The sequence below is a fragment of the Hylobates moloch genome, unplaced genomic scaffold, assembly GCF_009828535.3.
Source record: "Hylobates moloch isolate HMO894 unplaced genomic scaffold, HMol_V3 SCAFFOLD_11, whole genome shotgun sequence".
In the NCBI taxonomy this organism is placed as follows: Eukaryota; Metazoa; Chordata; class Mammalia; order Primates; family Hylobatidae; genus Hylobates; species Hylobates moloch.
Window position 1 is genome coordinate 43,328,631 of NW_026652286.1, and position 17,522 is coordinate 43,346,152.

General features: G+C 44.0%; 1 long non-coding RNA gene across 1 annotated transcript; it reads right to left on the reverse strand.

Moving 5' to 3' along the window:
* Positions 1–874: 874 nt before the first annotated feature.
* Positions 875–16,732, reverse strand: LOC131384657 (uncharacterized). The gene is made up of 2 exons (XR_009215734.1): positions 16,682–16,732; positions 875–1,250 (listed from the first exon to the last, which is right to left on the reverse strand). It is a non-coding gene; the product is annotated as an uncharacterized LOC131384657 (long non-coding RNA).
* Between the last annotated feature and the right edge of the window lie 790 nt (positions 16,733–17,522).

Sequence of the window (17,522 nt, forward strand, 5' to 3'; positions counted from 1 at the left end):
TTGTTGGGATTATAGACCAATAAAACCTCACTGGATAATAGTTTAGCAGTACAGATTTTTTTAAACCCTTTAACATATATGCTTACATTTTACCCATCAATCCAAATCTGTCAGCTTATTCTCAAGAAATAACCATACAAGCTGTAAAATGTGTATTAAAAGATAATGATCATATCTGTTTTAATATGAATAAATTCAAAGAGCACATAAATACAAAATTATATTTAAAACTGGCTAACTTCGTTTTAGTACATCTATCTAATGGGCTGCATGAATACATTAGCAGTGTATGAAAGGAATATTTATTGATGTGGAAACATCTACTTCCTATATTATAGCAGGCAGTGCAAGCCTGATGTCTACTTTGGTAGCATCTTAGTTGGGCACAGATTGTATGGAAACAGAAAGTTCTTTTTAGCACAACAACTATGAGTCAGAATTTTTTGTGGGCTGTTCTTGAGTAGAGTTAAACAGTTTTTGAGAAGCAAGCCAGAGTGTCTCTCAAAAGAACAGAGTGGTAGCTGTAGCAAGGATAGTCCCATGTCAGTGCTCACTCATGACAGCCAGGTCGTCCTGAAAGGATTGTGATGACATTGTGAGAAGCATTCCATTGATGTGACATCAAGCTCCAGTTTTTACAGGACTGAAGGTTGGGATTTGTGGTGTAAGGCAAACTTAAGTACTAGAAAGGGCCTGTACTTCCTTCTGAAGTGTCTGAAGTGATGCTTACTAGATTTTGTCAGTAATTAATTAAATGCAGGGCAGTAGCTGTGGTTTGAAAAAGATGCACAAGGGAGTTTTGGTTTTTTCTTAAGTGGTAGAAGGAGATGACAGAGGTCAAAATTAATAAGACAAAGATGAAGTTGATCAGATAAGCATTCTAAAAGGTGTTTTAATGTTTTACAGGATATCAAAGTGTGATAATGCTGAAAAATACAAAAGTTAATCTGGTTCTGTCATCTTGAGCAGAAACTACCAACTTCTGCAGTCAGCACTTTTGGAGGATTTCTAACAGCTCTCAGTTTATGAGCTCCTGGTGATGGATGCCCAGTGGTCAGGAAGAAGTGATGTGTGTCTCTGAAGTTGAGAAACATGAATCCAAGGATCAACACCTTGGAGTTCTACTACTGTGTCAGTTAACAGAGGCTTAAGAGCAGTTTTTCTCTGGTGCCCTTTTCAGAAGACCAAATCCCCAGGTTACAGAGCATGCAGGGCGTGCACAGGTGGCTGTTGTAGAATGCAGCGTTTACCTCTTGGTGATAAAGCTGGAGTTATTCTGAGTACCCTTCAGCAATGAATCATATTGGCTTGTACTCATAATGTAGAATCCAGGATTCCAAGTAGTGAGGCAGCCTGTTATGAATTCCAAAGGTGGCCACCTGTAGGTCCTGAAGATTGGTCTTACTTCCATCAACACCGATAGCACTCCTCAAGCCTTAGGAGTTTGAGGGTTTTGAGAGCTCTGATAATTATACTTTCAGAATTTTACTTCTGTCTTTCCCCTGAAGTTTGTGGATGAAAAAGGTCAGTAGAGATTCTGAGTAAAAAGTAAAGCATTGCAGGGTTTAGTAACAACAGTACCAGTGATATATGTGTTCCTCTTAACTGCAAAATAAGTTGGGATTTTCCAAGTCAGAAATACAACAAAATTAAGCAAATTTGTTCCTACCACTATAGCTACCACTCTCCAGTAAGGTAAAACATCAACTAACCCTAAGAATAAACAACAATAATCAGAATGCACTTATAGCGCATTTGGAGATGTTCAAAGGGGCAGTGAGACTTCAGTTCCTGTCCATGACCTATCCTTAAAATCTTGCCAGGATTGTGTCATTGTCAGGTTGGACATATTTTGGAAATGTCTATGAAACGTCCTAAAATTACCCCCATCAATGTTGGTTCAATATCATGACAAATAAAAAAGAACAAGGTCATGTCCTCTGCAGGAACATGGATGGAGCTGAAGGCCATTATCCTTAGCAAACTAACACAGGAACAGAAAACCAAATACCACATGTTCTCACTTGTAAATGGGAGCTAAATTGTAAGAACACATGGACACAGAGAGGGGAACAAGAGACACTGGGGCCTACCAGAAAGTGCAGGGTGGGAGGAGGGTGAGGATAAGAAAAAATAACTAATGGATACTAGGCTTGATACCTGGGTGACAAAATAATCTGTACAACAACCCCTGTGACATGAGTTTACCTATATAACAAACCTATACATATACCCCTGAACTTAAAATAAAAGTCAAAAAGTAAAAAAAAATAAAAATCATGGCAGATTTACCTCTTGTATTATGGGTAATATCATGAAGCACTTTTGCTAAATTCTACATTTATCATGGCCATTTCTTTAGGTAATGGAAAACTTCTCAGGGTTCCTTAATTTGCTATCCATTTTATAAGGATTCCTGTAACAGTCAGAAAATGTCCTTGTTTTTTAAAGCATTTCAAAATCATGGGCCAACCCAAAATCATACCCACCATCAGGACAAGTATTTGTTTTTTATCTTTTGTTGGCTGGCACGTCTGGACAAAGGCAATTTAGCCGTCTGAACAGATTTCATTTCTTTGAGAAGCTTAAAGGTAAATTCAAGTCTGTGATAGCATAACATAATTGGCAACTTTTAGTTTTTCTTTTTAGGTATGAACTATCTACAAACAATTAAATTAGGGATGTCCAAAAAATAAAATACTTGGGAATATACCTAACCAAGGAGGTGAAAGATCTCTAAAAGGAAAACTACAAAACACTGCTGAAAGAAATCATTGACAACACAAACAAATGGAAACACATCCCAAGATCATGGGTGGGTGGAATCAATATAGTGAAAATGACCATACTGCCAAAAGCAGTCTACAGATCCAATGCAACTCCCATCAAAGTACTATCATCATTCTTCACAGAACTAGAAAAAATAATCCTAAAATTAATATGAAACAAAAAAAGACACTGCATAGCCAAAGCAAGACTAAGCAAAAAGAATAAATCTGCAGGCATATTATCCAACTTCAAACTCTACTATAAAGCTATAGTTACCAAAACAGCATGGCACTGGTATAAAAATAGGCACGTAGACCAATGGAACAGAATAGAGAACCCAGAAATAAACCCAAATACTTAAAGCCAACTGATCCTTGACAAAGCAAACAAAAACATAAAGTGGGAAAAGGACACCATCTAGAAGAAAGAAACTGGATCCTCATCTCTCACCTTATACAAAAATCAACTCAAGATGGATCAAAGACTTAAATCTAAGACTTGGAACTACAAAAATTATAAAAGATAACATCAGTAAAACTCTCCTAGACATTGGCTTAGGCAAAGAGTTCATGACCAAGAACCCAAAGCAAGTGCAATAAAAACAAAAATAGGTGGGACCTAATTAAACTAAAAAGCTTCTGCACAGCAAAAGAAATAATCAGCAGAGTAAACAGACAACCCACAGGATGGGAGAAAGTATTTGCAAGCTATGCATCAGACAAAGGACTAATATCCAGAATCTACAAGGAATTCAAGCAAATCAGCAAGAAAAAAAAAATAAATAATCCCATCAAAAAGTGGGCAGAGGACATGAATAGACAATTCTCAAAAGAAGATATACAAATGGCCAACAAACATATGAAAACTGCTCAACATCACTAATCATCAGGGAAATGCAAATTAAAACCACAATGAGATACCCCCTTACTCCTGCAAGAATGGCCATAATAAAAAAATCAAAAAAGCAGTAGATGTTGGTGTGGATGCAGTGAACAGGGAACACTTCTACACTGCTAGTGGGAATGTAAACTAATACAACCACTATGAAAAACAGTATGGAGATTCCTCAAAGAACTAACAGTACAACTACCATTTGATCCAGCAATCCCACTACTGAGTATCTACCCAGAAGAAAAGAGTTCATTATATGAAAAAGACACTTGCACATATGTTTATAGCAAAACAATTTGCAGTTGCAAAAATATGGGGCCAGTGTAAATGCCCATCAACCAAAAAGTGGATTTTAAAAATGTGGTGTATATATATATATATATATACACATATATATATACATATACACACATATGTATATATGTGTATATATATATATACATATGTATATATGTGTATATATACACACACACATATATATATCACATTTATATACACATATATATGTGGTATATATATGTGAGCTATATATATATATTGAAATACTACTCAGCCATTAAAAGGAACAAAATAATGGCATTTGCAGCAACTTGTATGGAATTGGAGACCACTATTCTAAGTGAAGAAACTCAGGAATGGAAAACCAAATATTGTAGTTCTCATTTATAAGTAGGAGCTAAGCTACAAGGACGCAAAAGTGTAAGAATGATAAAAGGGACTGTGGAGATGAGGGGGGAAGTTGGGAGGGGGACGAGGGATAAAAGACTACACATTGGGTGCAATGTACACTGCTCAGGTGATGGGTGCATCTCAGTAATTATCACTGAAGAACTTATCCATGTAACCAAAAATCACCTGTTCCCCAAAAACTATTGAAATTTTTAAAAGGTTAAAAAATAAAAATTAGGCCAGGCGCGGTGCCTCACGCTTGTAATCCCAGCACTTTGGGAGGCCGAGGCGGGCGGATCACGAGGTCAGGAGATCGAGACCACGGTGAAACCCCGTCTCTACTAAAAATACAAAAAAAAAAATTAGCTGGGCATGGTGGCGGGCGTCTGTAGTCCCAGCTACTGGGAGAGGCTGAGGCAGGAGAATGGCGTGAACCTGGGAGGCGGAGCTTGCAGTGAGCTGAGATTGCGCCACCGCACTCCAGCCTGGGCGACAGAGAGAGACTCCGTCTCAAAAAAATAAATAAATAAATAAAAATTAAAAATTAAAAAAAAGATCTGAAAGAACATGGTAGTTCCTTAACAGAGGTAAAGCCACCTCCTTTAGAAGAAGGAGGTGGCTGTGTGTAGAGTATTGCCATACTGGACAGTGATGTGCGAAGGGGGAGGCAACGATATGTCACAGAGGGTAGGCAACTAGCAAAAAGTGGTGAGGATATTCTGTGAATATAAGAGTCCGCAGAGCATGGGGAACCACTAAGTTTAGCGGAGGCGTCAGAACTAAATCTACTGAAGTTGAAGTTTTCTCATATTTTTCTATCGCTACTATAACTCTTAGGGAGGTGGATAACCAAGAAGCGCTGACTGTCTTCTCTCAGTAAAACAGTGTTCACTATGGGGAACCATTAAGTTTGGTGGAAACTCTAGGACTAAGTTGGTTGAGGCTTCCACAAGCTTTGCTGCTGCTGTCATAGCTCTTGGACAGATATGCTTTGGCTACTGGCTCTAATGAAAGACTGAGATGGCCCATAGGCCTCTGCTCAGTGCTGCCCTGAGACGTACTGGAGACAGAGACAAAAGGAAAAATGTGTGCCCCTGTGTACATGTATTTCTGTATTTGCTAGTGGCTATTTTATCCAGAACATTAAAGAAATATTTAAAACACTGAAAAATTGAAAATTAGGTTATTAAAACTCATAATAAGTTCACATATATAATTTTACTTTCCTGGATTTAATGGAAGTTAACTCATCCAAAACAATAAAAGACTGATAAATTGTATTATATAAAAATAAAATTATTTTATACAAAAATAAAATTATTTTATTAAAAAAAAAAGAAAAAAGAAAAATCCCGGCCGGGCGTCATGGCTCACGCCTATAATCCCAGCACATTGGGAGGCCAAGGCGGGCAGATCACCTGAAGTCAGGAGTTCGAGACCAGCCTGGCCAACATGGTGAAACCCCGTCTCTACTAAAAATACAAAAATTAGCCAGGCATGGTGGTGGGCACCTGTAATCCCAGCTACTCAGAAGACTGAGGCAGGAGAATCGCTTGAACCTGGGAGGGGGAGGTTGCAGTGAGCCGAGACTGTGCCACTACCCTCCAGCCTGGGCAACAGAGCAAGACTCTGTCACCAAAAAAAAAAAAAAAATCCCAAAATAAATTACACACTGAGAGAAAAGATCAGTAATATATAACACAGATACATGTGTAATATCGCTAATGTATAAATAACTTTTTCTACTTGATGGAAGAAAGTTTCAAAAACCTGATATAAAAATGGTCAAAAAGTCAAAGACATAAACAGATCATTGACTGAAAAAAGAATTAAAATGTCCCTTAAACATGTGAAAAAACATTCAGCCTCAACCATAATAAGAGAAATGCAAATTAAAATAACACTGAGATATTATCTCTCACCTAGCAGATTGGCAAAAATGTAAACATACACTAACACATTCTGTTGGCAAGGCTTGAAGAAAGTAGACGCTCAAGCATTTCTGATGGGAATGGAAATTAGTACAACCTTAATGGAGGAGAATTTGATGATATCTAACAAAATGGCACATGCTTTTCCCCTTTCTATAATTTATCCTGGTAATACATATTCAAATATATACAAAAATACATATGTTTAAGGATTTTCATTGTAGCATTGTTTATAATTGAAAAATATTAGAAACAACCAAAATGACTTTACACAGGAAAATGGTTGAATGAACTATGGTACATCATCGAATGGAATAGTCTGCAGCTATAAAAATGAATGAGGATGACATCTATAAACTGATATAGAATGGCTTCTAAGATATGCTGTTAAATTTAAAAAGCAAAGTGTGAGAAAGTGTTTATGGTATGCCACGTTTTGTGCAAGAAAGAAAGGGGAATAAGAAAATATGTATTTGTCGCACAACTATACAAAAAGAAACTTAGGAAAGGAAACCCAGAAACTAATGAGATTGGTTCCATACAGGAGTGGGTGGAAATGGAGTGACTAAAGTTGCAGATAGCAAAATAAAGTCACTTTTGTGAGACCCAAGCAAACTGGAGCCAGAACACACAAAGGAGCACAGCTCATGCTTACACGTCTGAGATAAGGACTATTTCAAGGACTTTCTAAAATAACCCTATGAGAAATTCCTCCATCTTTTATACATCTCATACTTTTCATGATCTACATTTTACATGCATTTTACATTTTACATGCATGCATATATTTCTATGACCAGGTTTATCACTATACATTCTTTAGGACTGTAGCAATTCTGATAAGATGCTAGGCCGATGCCTAGCAATGGCATCTCCACCAATGAACTGATGCTAATTCTAGCTTTGAGCCTCCAGAACCAATGAACTCTGTCTCCAAGCAGCTTACATAGCTTCTCCTTGCCAGTAAAAATTTCCCTTTACCTTTGGCTTGATGTACCTGCACCTGTGGCTTGCTACCGCTGTGCTTCCCAGATTATAATCCTTCTTGATACTCCCGAGTAAACTCAACATATTAGGATATATTTTTCTCTGATGTCTTTTTTTAGCCTGATGGGTGAAAAGAATAAAATGGTGGGAGCAGGGTAGAGAAGATGAAGGATAGTGACACTTCTTTGAGTTCATGTTTTTGTACAGATCTGTTCTGACTTTTAGAACCATGTTAATGTTTCATGTACTCAGTTTTTTAGTAAATACAATCAACAAGGATAAAAGGAGGAAACACTAGCATTGAATACATATGGAAGCAAATGTACCGAATTGTAGGTTAAGTGAATGACAAAACACAGTACGGGTAGGGGGTGATAACGGAAGTTTTGAAGCAGTACTTTGCCTCTATATTCTCAGGCTAGGGCAAAAAGACTGTAGCGAATATTGAACTCTGTTTAATAGATTTGTTTCCCACACCAGCATGAGTTAACAATTCTGAAACTACATTCTGTGTATTCTAGGATTAAGCAAATAAGTAAATATACTGTGGGTAACTGAAACTAGGTTTTTCACTGTTGGAAAAGGAAATTATATATATGGAAAGAGAGAAGGTGAAAATGAACCCTAGAGTGTTGGATTGGAACTGGTAGTATCAGTATGAACTCATGGTTTTTAAGAAAGATAGGTAGGTAAGTAGGTAGGTAGATAGACGAATGGATGTGCATGTGTGTGCATGCATATTTACATAATATATATACCACACACACATGTGTGTATATGTATGACAGGGCCTAGAAATAACAGCACTCTGGCAATGAACAGACCTATTCCAGGTCTTGGTTTGTTTTTATACACAATTCTCTGCTAAAAAGAATCAGGGTTTCTTAGAAAAATATCAGATTACAGGGTTTGAGCTGGGAAAGTACAAGATGAGCCTGGAATATCTCATAGGAACAGAAAGTAAGGAAGTGCTCAAAAAGTGATAGCAGTGTGTCAAAAAGATACAAGAATCAACTTGGAGGAGCTCTCGCAGAACTAATCTGGGATAATTTTGATCATCAAAATCACTAATGCTAGTAACAAAGCATAACTCATTAAATAAAATAAATATCTATGAATCCAGACCGACTGAATGGAAGATGGGTGGGTGGGTAGATGGATGGATGGATGGATGGGTGGATGGATGGATGGACGGATGGATTGGGAGGGAGGGAGGGAGGAAAACTCTTCCTTACAGTAGAGTAACAACTAATAAATGTATGAGAAATAATGGAAGCAGAAAATTCACCATTTTACAACCATTATACCTCAAACACTAATCATCAAAGGATGCTAAAATTTAGTGGGTAAAGTCTGATGAGACACAGAATATTTATATCATCTCAAAGTATTTCCCAAAGTTTAATTACCAAGTGAAAATATTAACTTTGCAATGGCAGACAAAGCCTGGCAGACACCACCTTATCCAAGTGACCAAAGTTATTATCTCCAGCAGTGGGACAAAAACCAATATCATGTGCCTCCTGATAATGATGCACTGAGGAGGACACAATATCACTTCTGTGGCATTTCTGCCAGAAATACATAACTGGAATCTAATCATAAGGAAACATCAGACAAACCCAAATAAGGTCATTCTACAAAATAATTGCCCTGTACCCCTCAAAAAAGAAAAGTGAAAGAAAGACCAAGAGAAATCGGCTTAAAGAAGACTAGAAATGACTAAATGTAACATGTGATTCTAGACTAAATCCTGGACAAGAAAAATACGTAATTTTTTCCTTCTCTGGCTATAAAGACATAACTAAGACATTTAGTGAAATTCGAATAAGGTTTGTAAATTAGATTATAGCATTGTATCTTCTTAATTACCTGCTTTTGATAACTGTGTGATAATTTTATGACAATATTTTTATTTCTTGGGAAATACACAAGGATATATTTAGGGGTAACACAGCACATATATGTAGATCAGTATCAAATAGTTCAGAAAAAAATGATGTTAGGGGAGGGAAAGGATTAGAAGGTATATGTAGTTAAATATTAATATATATGGAACTTGAGAGGGGATATATGGAAATACTGTACACCAACTGTTACAAATTTTCTATAACTCTGAAATTACAAATAAAATTAAGTTTTTAAAAGAAAATCATGTAAGGCAGGAGGAAAGTAAAGTTAAAATAACCCAAGTTCCTTGAATGGCTCAGGAAAAGGAGTAAAGATTTTACTTATTTAAGTCAAAGAAAAATGTGGGAAATTGTAGGATAACCACTAAACGAGTGGAATAAGGCAGTAAATCTTCCAAAGAATAGAGAAGAGAACTAGCTAGAGAATCTCTGGAAACCTGGGCAGGAGGGCAACTTTGGTGCCAGCTTGATGATGGCCATCAGCTGCAGCCACTTCCTAGCTTGTGGCCAGACACACTCCAGTTGTTGCCAGCCCCTCCCTCACCCCACTCACTATTCCTTGTCCTCAGGACTGACCCAGGAGTTTGTCCCTTTGAATCAGCCAAGGAAGACTGGCTCTGATGTAAGCCCTGCCCAAGGGGCCCAGAATAAAACAGAGGAGGGAGGCCTCTGAACACAGTGGACAGTGCTGTTCCATTTTTCCGATGCTGTGCTGGGCCCTGAATCAGGGAGAAGCCAGCTTCCAGGAGGTGAGCCTTTCAAGACAGCAGAGGGGCTGATGTAAGGGAAGTGTTCTCAGACTCAGGAGTAAATGCTGGGTAGGTTGTTGTGGGGGTTGGAGGGGAGGTTCTTGGCCAATCAAATGTGAAATTTTTAAAAAATTGCCTGAGGCAAGAGGACCACTTGAGCCCAGGAGCTGTGATCACACCAATGCACTCCCGCATGGGTGTGGGTGACAGAATGAGACCCTGTCTCAAATAAAATAAAAATAAAAGTAAATTGCCCTCCCCATCTCATTTTTCCACTATTGGTAGTAATGCTTCTGCAAGTGAGTACCTATGCAACCATTTAGAGGGAGCACAAATGGGTGAGGAGCCTGCCTTCTCTGCCTTGAGGCTGGCAGTGGTGAGAAGCAGCCCCAGATTCAGACTGGGGATGTGAGCATGGAAAGCAAAAATAAGATTATAATCCTAAGAATCAAAACAATAAGCAAGAAGTCTTTGTAATTAGAAAGTTCTGGTAAATCTGAAGGACTCCCAGCTCTGGGGCAGCTGGACACTTCGATTTCCCTCTCTAACACATGGCAGAAGCTCACGGCAAAGAAGCATCCCCGCACCTGCTGGCCTGCACCAGTCTGCCCATATGTCTTCCTGGATGCTGGTGTAGGGGTCACGAGATGGAACCAGAGTTTCTCCAAATGTCTGCATAAGCAGCAAACCCCTTCCTACACACATACCCCTAAGAGCTCTCTGAATCATGGACCTGGGAGAGGAACTTTCATTCCTTTGTTTGAGTATCGTAGTAAGGGCCGTGCACAGACTTCAAGTCCTGGAAAGCACAGAGTTTTAATTATGCTCCTCCAAAGCCACAGTAGGGCCTGGCACAGAGTTGGCTTCAGAAGAATCACCAGCCTCTACCCAGTCTGGATCTCACCTCCCTACAGAGGCCTTAGATCCAGAAACAGCCGCGACTCCTTTGTACCCCATCCCCCAATTCAGGTCTCAAACCTCCCTGTCATCTCACTGACCTGCCAAACAAGTCCGACTTAAAGATCTAACCTTTCGCTAGAGGGTTTTAAGGTTTCAGTGTAAATAATTCTGTGGCATGACCAGACTGAACTCAACTGCCCGTGGCCGCCGCAGTCACAGACCAAGCCTACCCCAAACCTGCACACACAGAAGTGTGCACGCACACAGACGGGAGGACGAGGGGAATGGGAGGATCTGTAGCAGAAGGATGACCCACAGCTGCTATGGGACAGCAGTGGCTGCAGCATGAGGACAGCTCTGGAAGAAGTGACTCAGGTCAGCCAAACCAAAGGCCAATCAGACTTCCTTACCAGGAAAGAGGCCGCTAGGAGTCAGTGGGGTGGACCTTTAGGATAATCCCAATGGAAGGGAGGATTCTACCCAGGAGGAGGAACCAAGGTCTCACTTGGACTTACCACCCCATGGAAGGGAAGTCTCTTCCAGCAAAGAACTGCATCCTGACAATCCATCTTCCTCCCTGAGCTGTCACTCCCACCACAGTCTGCTCCCAGTCACCCTCATGAGAGTCCTCTGGACATTGGAGTCTTCCTCGCACCCTGGACACCAGCACCTGCCAGAGCCACAGCCCTCAGCCTCTGGGCTGCTAACTTCAGGCCACACGATGCTATTCCTCTCTCTCACATTTAGAACATCAGTTACTTCAGAAGAAATTCTTCCCACGCCCGCTGCTTAAAGGAACACAGGGAGGCTGAGGGAGGAGCAGAGGTGACAGGAGGAGGAGAGGTTGTCTCCTGGAAGTATGCTCCAGACCCCGAAAGGGCACGTCAGCCCTCAGGTGAAGGACTCCCACATGACCAAGCCCTCTGCAGCCCTGAGGCCCCCTAGACCCACTGACAGCAACAGGCAGCCGAGCTGGGAGAGCTGAGGCGATCCCAAATTACCACTGAGTCTTGATTAAATGGACTGCGGGGAAAACGTCTTGCTCCAAACCACCAAGAAGGCATGGCTTGTTCACCAGCTCTTACAAACTTCAATTTACCTCCATTTTTGGAAAACAGTTTTTCTCCGAATTTAACAACACAACTTACGGACCAGGTAGCTGATCCCAGCCCCATCCCCTGTACCCAGATTCCTCCCTAGGGGCTCCCCTTCATCATATAGCTTCCTGTGCCCACTCTAAGCCAAGATCGAATCCACATGGCCCAGCTGGGCCCCAACCTCCCCAACCCTTTCTCACTGCCCCTACAGATTAACCCAAAAGCTGTTTCTCTTCTAGGAGACTTTTCCTATTGGTTTTTGATCAGGGTACCGGGGCCACAAGAGGCTTCATAGTCTCCTGACCCCTCTCTGACATCTTCCCCAGAAGAGGAGGCCCGACGCCACCTCCTACTGAACTGCCACCTGCCCCACCGAGAACCTGAAGATTCAGTTTCACAAAGGCCTCTCCACTGGCCCAAAGGCAGAGTCAGAGCAGATGGTTCAGGAAATCTGCCCACTCCAGGGCCCTGCAGGGTCAAGGGCACCACTTGCTGTTTGGGGGGCTGCTGAGCATCTAATGAGATATAATATGAAAGTGCTTTGTGAACTGAAAAGCACCCTGCAGACACTGGAGGAGTTCAGGGGGAATCCAGGAACGTGATCGGGTGCTGAACCAGCAAGGGAGGCACTCAGGAACATCCCGGGAGAATTCTGCCTGGGATTGTGCCACCCAAACGATTCTTGGGAAATGGGGTCCGCGCCAGTGATGGAAGCAGGCCTGCCCGGCAGAGACACCCACGTGCAACTACTGCCAGGAACAGGCCACAGGGAGATTAGCTTTGGCAGGAAATGGCAGAGGGAAGCAGGGACCTCAGCCTGCCAAGTGCCCACAGAGGGGAGAGGCGGAACTGGATCCCAGCCTTGGCAGGAATGAGCTTCCAGTAGGACTCGGCTCCCAGGAGTGAGGCGGGCAGCTGTGCCAGGTCTGGCGAAAGAGGGAGGGTAAGAAACTGCTGGTCTGCAGTACCGCACTCATGGGCCTGCCCTCTGGCAGAGGGGGTGCCAGAGTCTCCTCTGGGATCTCCCTATGGGATGGATTTGGCACTCACAACCCTCTTCACTATAGCCAAGGAAGACTGCAGGCCTGCCAGGTTTTCCCTCTGTCCCCACTGCAAAGAGGCCAGGCACCCAAAACAGAATTCTTCACCCTACTGTCCCCTTCCTTTACCAGGGGTGATTGTCAACATACATAAGGACTGATACCATTCACAATGCAGGCAAGGTTCCCACAAGCCACCGCGGGACAGTGACACTGGGGAGGCACCGTCCAGCAGACACAGCCTCAGGGGCCAGAAGTGTATATGGGGATACCAGCACTGTCCCTGGGGAAGTGAATTCCCACTGAGGTCCAGGTGCATACCCTGGTCAAGAGGACACATAGGGACCGGGGTCAGAGCCCAGGGAATACACTGGGCAGACAGTGTATGGGCCAGTGAGCACCAGCAGGGTTCCAGGGCCAAGGTTGCTGGGGACCTCAGGGAGCCTGGGGCCTCAGCCATTTCCAAATGATACCTAGTGTTTCAGTATTTTAGTAACTGGCCCTGCCCTACTTGACACATAGTCTAAATATCAAGCCTGCCCTTCCCACTTCGAGCTCTTCCTGACATCCACCACCTGTCTCCCACATGAGGAGCTCCCAGGGCACAGGACTGTAGAATGAGCCATCCAACAATCCTGTGACCCGCTTTCTCAACTCCCACACATTAATGACACTCCAGCCTTGGCCATGACCAAGTGCCTCTCCCTTCCTCGTATTTCTACCCTACTTACACTTTCATGACCACAAGTTCATATGATCCTTGCCCCAAGAGCTGAGTTTGTACCAACAAGTATTCCCTTTCAGCAGGGACACTGTAGCCAACCCACCCATGGCCCTGCTCCCACCTCTGTAAAGCCTTGAGAGAACCTGAGGTTCACCAGGTCATCTTCCCACCCAAACCACACTCTGTTCTGTCCCACCCCCTGGTATATCACTCAGCCTTTCTTATCCAAGGCTTTCCTGCAGGCTGTACTGTGAGGCATACTACACACTCTGCACTCAGACTTTCTTTTCTTCCTTCCTGCCTCACCTAGGCCTGGTTGCAGAAGGTGGTGGGGGGATGGGGGCACTCAATACTTGAAAGATTCCTTAAGGATTATTCCACCCAAGATACTAATAAGGATGGAGAACTGATCTGCCCAAGGCCACAGTGAATTAGAGACTGAGCAAGAAGGTAGAGCCCACATCTGACTCCTGTCTAGTTTGTTTTCTTCAGCAGAATAGACAAGAAGCCTACCTCTGCAAACCCAGGACAGACCCTCCTCCCCTGAGCAAGAGGAAATCCTCTCTTTTCAGCTCCTGCCAAGGTGTGGGCCCTTAGCAAGCAATAGGCCAGCTGAAGGCCTTGGAAACGATGCAGGCTAAAGAGAGGGTCACCATGAGCAGACCTGTAGGTCTGTCTACCTGGACAAGTGGTTTTGTTTGCTCTATTTGTCTTGTTTTTTGTGTGTAGGGGTGGGGGAGGTGAGGAGGTGGTGTCGGAAGGGCAGTACCACCAAAGTGGCTAACATTTTCCAGACAGCAACCTGGCCCCAGTGCCACCTCTGTACCTTCAGGAACATAGCGGCCATGATTGGCGCTCAATGCGCCCAAGTTTACTGCATTGTAATGTGTAAGAAGATACAATGATGGTTGCAATCTTAGAGGGTAGACTAGGTGCAGAGAGGGACAGGGGACTTGGGAACTGCCTCCCACTACCCCTATAAAAATATCTGCCTGATAACAATTTGGGCTGGGGGACTTATAAAGGAAAAAAGAAAAGAAAATCTCTGCCTGACAGCCACAAAAGTGCTGCTGCTCATGCCAATACACCTCATTCCCTAATTCCAAAATGGCTAGCAAGGTCCCAACATCAGCCTTTCCCAAGAACAGTCTCCTTCAGAGTTATCATCCTAGTACAGGGTTCAGAAAAGGTCCTCAAAGCAGCCAATCTTGGCTTTAGATGATGATAGTGATACTTTAAACAAAAACATGAAAGAATTCAAGTTCCTTTGTAATCTAAGCAACCCACACTTTGAGGTTGGCCTGCACATCTGAAAGGGAAATCGAAAACATTTTATAAAATACAGCGTTTTAAAGAGCCAGGGAGGTAATTTCGAACGAGGGACCAGAAACTTCCCTTTTAGTTAAGACTTCTTGCCTTTTTCTACACAGTGGTGCAGTCTTCTCTATACCACTCCAGTCTAACGTGACCCTGACTACGAGCACTCATGGGTGGATGGGGAGTGGTTACTACTGTCAGGAATCCATCTCTTGTGGATTAAAGGCTTCTGTGCCCCCCAAATTCCTATGCTGAAGCCAGAACCCCCAGTGAGATATTAGGAGGTGGGGCCTTTGGGAGGTAATTAGGTTTAGACTATGTCAAGAGGGTGGGACCCTCCTGATGGGATTAGTACCCTTATAAGACAAGGAAGAGATCTCTTGCCAATGCAATCTGACCACACAAGCATCAGGCATCACAGTCCAGAGGGGGCACAGTATAAAGGGGTGAGGACCCGGGTATTGAGTAAAGATGAGCTATTTGCAGGCAGGTAGCATCATAGCTTTCTGGGCCAAAGCAATAACGATACAACAAAAAGGAAAGGCAGGCAGCAGATCCTGGACAGTTTGGGCCAAAGGGACCTCACAAGCACAGCCCTGCCCTATTAAGCAGTGAGTGCACGCTCCCACCAGGCCTGGTCGGCACAGCAGCTGAGGCTCCCTTTCTCAGGAAAGAGAGGCTATTCAGAGAGCTACTGCACTGCCTGAGACCCTAGGCTACTTCCACAGATGCGGCTAACAAGTGAAAGTAGACTTTAGGATGCTGCTTTCATAGTTAAGGATTAATTGGGTTAAGGCTAGAACTGGAACTGGTCATTGAGTTTTAAAGACTGTTGCCAGATAATAAAGTTGAAAAATATGAAGCATCCAAAAATCTGAACGCCCAAGACCTTTTCCTACAGCTGTATCAGCCTCAGAGCACTCCTTCAAGATTTCATTGCTATTAAAATAGCTGAGTGAGGAAGAAAGGACCAGCGCGGCCCGGCAGTCCCTCCCTACTGGCTCCCCGCCCACTAACTTGCAGATCAACCGTGCTTTCCTCGTTGGCACCCACTCCAGCCCCCGCTCAGGCCCCGGCAATGAGACCAGGGAGCGGCGGTCAGAGTGGCACCCCCGCGCTCGACTCCTGCTGTCGGCTCTGCCAGGCTCATTCAGTGGACTCGGGCGCCGCCGTGAGGCTGCGGGTGGGCGGCGCACCTAGCTAGTGCGCCCTCGGTCCCGGCAGCAAATCCTCGCGGCCTGGCACTCCCTTGCGCGCCATCTGGACTACCGCCCTCTTACCCCGAGCCTCGTCAGCGCACGGCGGATTGGCTGCTTACTAGGTCGCCGGGGTCCCTAGAGCCGAGTCGGCGGTGGCCGACCAAGCAGAGCTAACGAGACCCTTGGGAGGGCAGCTGCGGCAGCCGGGCCATGGCAACCTGTCGCGCTGCCGCCGCCGCCGCCGCCGCCGCTGCAGTGTAGGCTCCGCAGTGCCCCTAGACCCCGCACCAGCCCGCGACCTGCTCCACCGCCGCCCTTCTCCCAGTCCCTGCCAGCCTGTCAGCGGAGGCCCCCACGAGCTCTACACTGGGCGCCTTCCCCGCACTGCCCCGCGGCGAAGTCGCCGTAGAGGAAGACCGGGCTGGGGGCAGAGGGGCGTCAGCCCAGCCCACTCCCAGTGCCATCCCCGAACGCGCCCTCCCCGGCCCCTCCAAAAACCTGGGTGTGGCCGTCCCCTGCCTGGGGCCTTCATTGAACCGAGGCCTCATCTATCTAAAAGGGAACCGGGAGGGAAGGGAAAGAGCCAGTCGCCCTCTGGCGCCCAGCCTGGGATGTGAGGGTGCTCCACTGACACACTAAAGTGAAGGGCCCCGGAGCTACCTACTGAGCTCCCCATCTGGGTGGGGAGAATAATGGTGTTAGTTCATAGGGGTGTCACGGCGATAATAATCTAATGTTTATTGTCCATTTGCCAGGAATTAGGCTGTGTATGTTACTCCAGTGACCTCATTTAGTTCTTAGAACACTGATGGCCCCATCATGAATGTGCCTTTATTCCCATTTTACGTATGGGAAAACTGAGGCCTAGGTTCATATGACTTGACCTGAAGACACACAGCCAGTGACAAAGCCAAAGCTCTTTACCCCAGTGTTTTCTCTTTTTTAATTATTTTTGGTACAGACAGGGTCTCTCTATGTTGCCCAGGCTGGTCTCAAAGTCCTGGTCTCAAGTGATCCTCCCACTTAGCCTCCCAAAGCACTAGGATTATAGGCATGAGCCACCACGCCCGGCCTACCCCAGTGTTTGAGAAAGTGTCTTCCAGGAGTCACAACTCCTCAGAACAAAGGATTCCATGGCCCAATAATTTGGGGAAACACTGCATGTTGTATTTCCCTCTACAACTCAGTTTAGTGAGTTTGAGTCTCTCCAAGAAGAAAAGTGTTTAACTTGGTTTGATTCAGTGTTTTCCAAACTTATTTGAACAGAGAACATTTTTTTAAAAGACATCCCACAGGATGCTAGTAAGAATGTCTTTTTTTTTTTTTTTTTTTTTTTTAG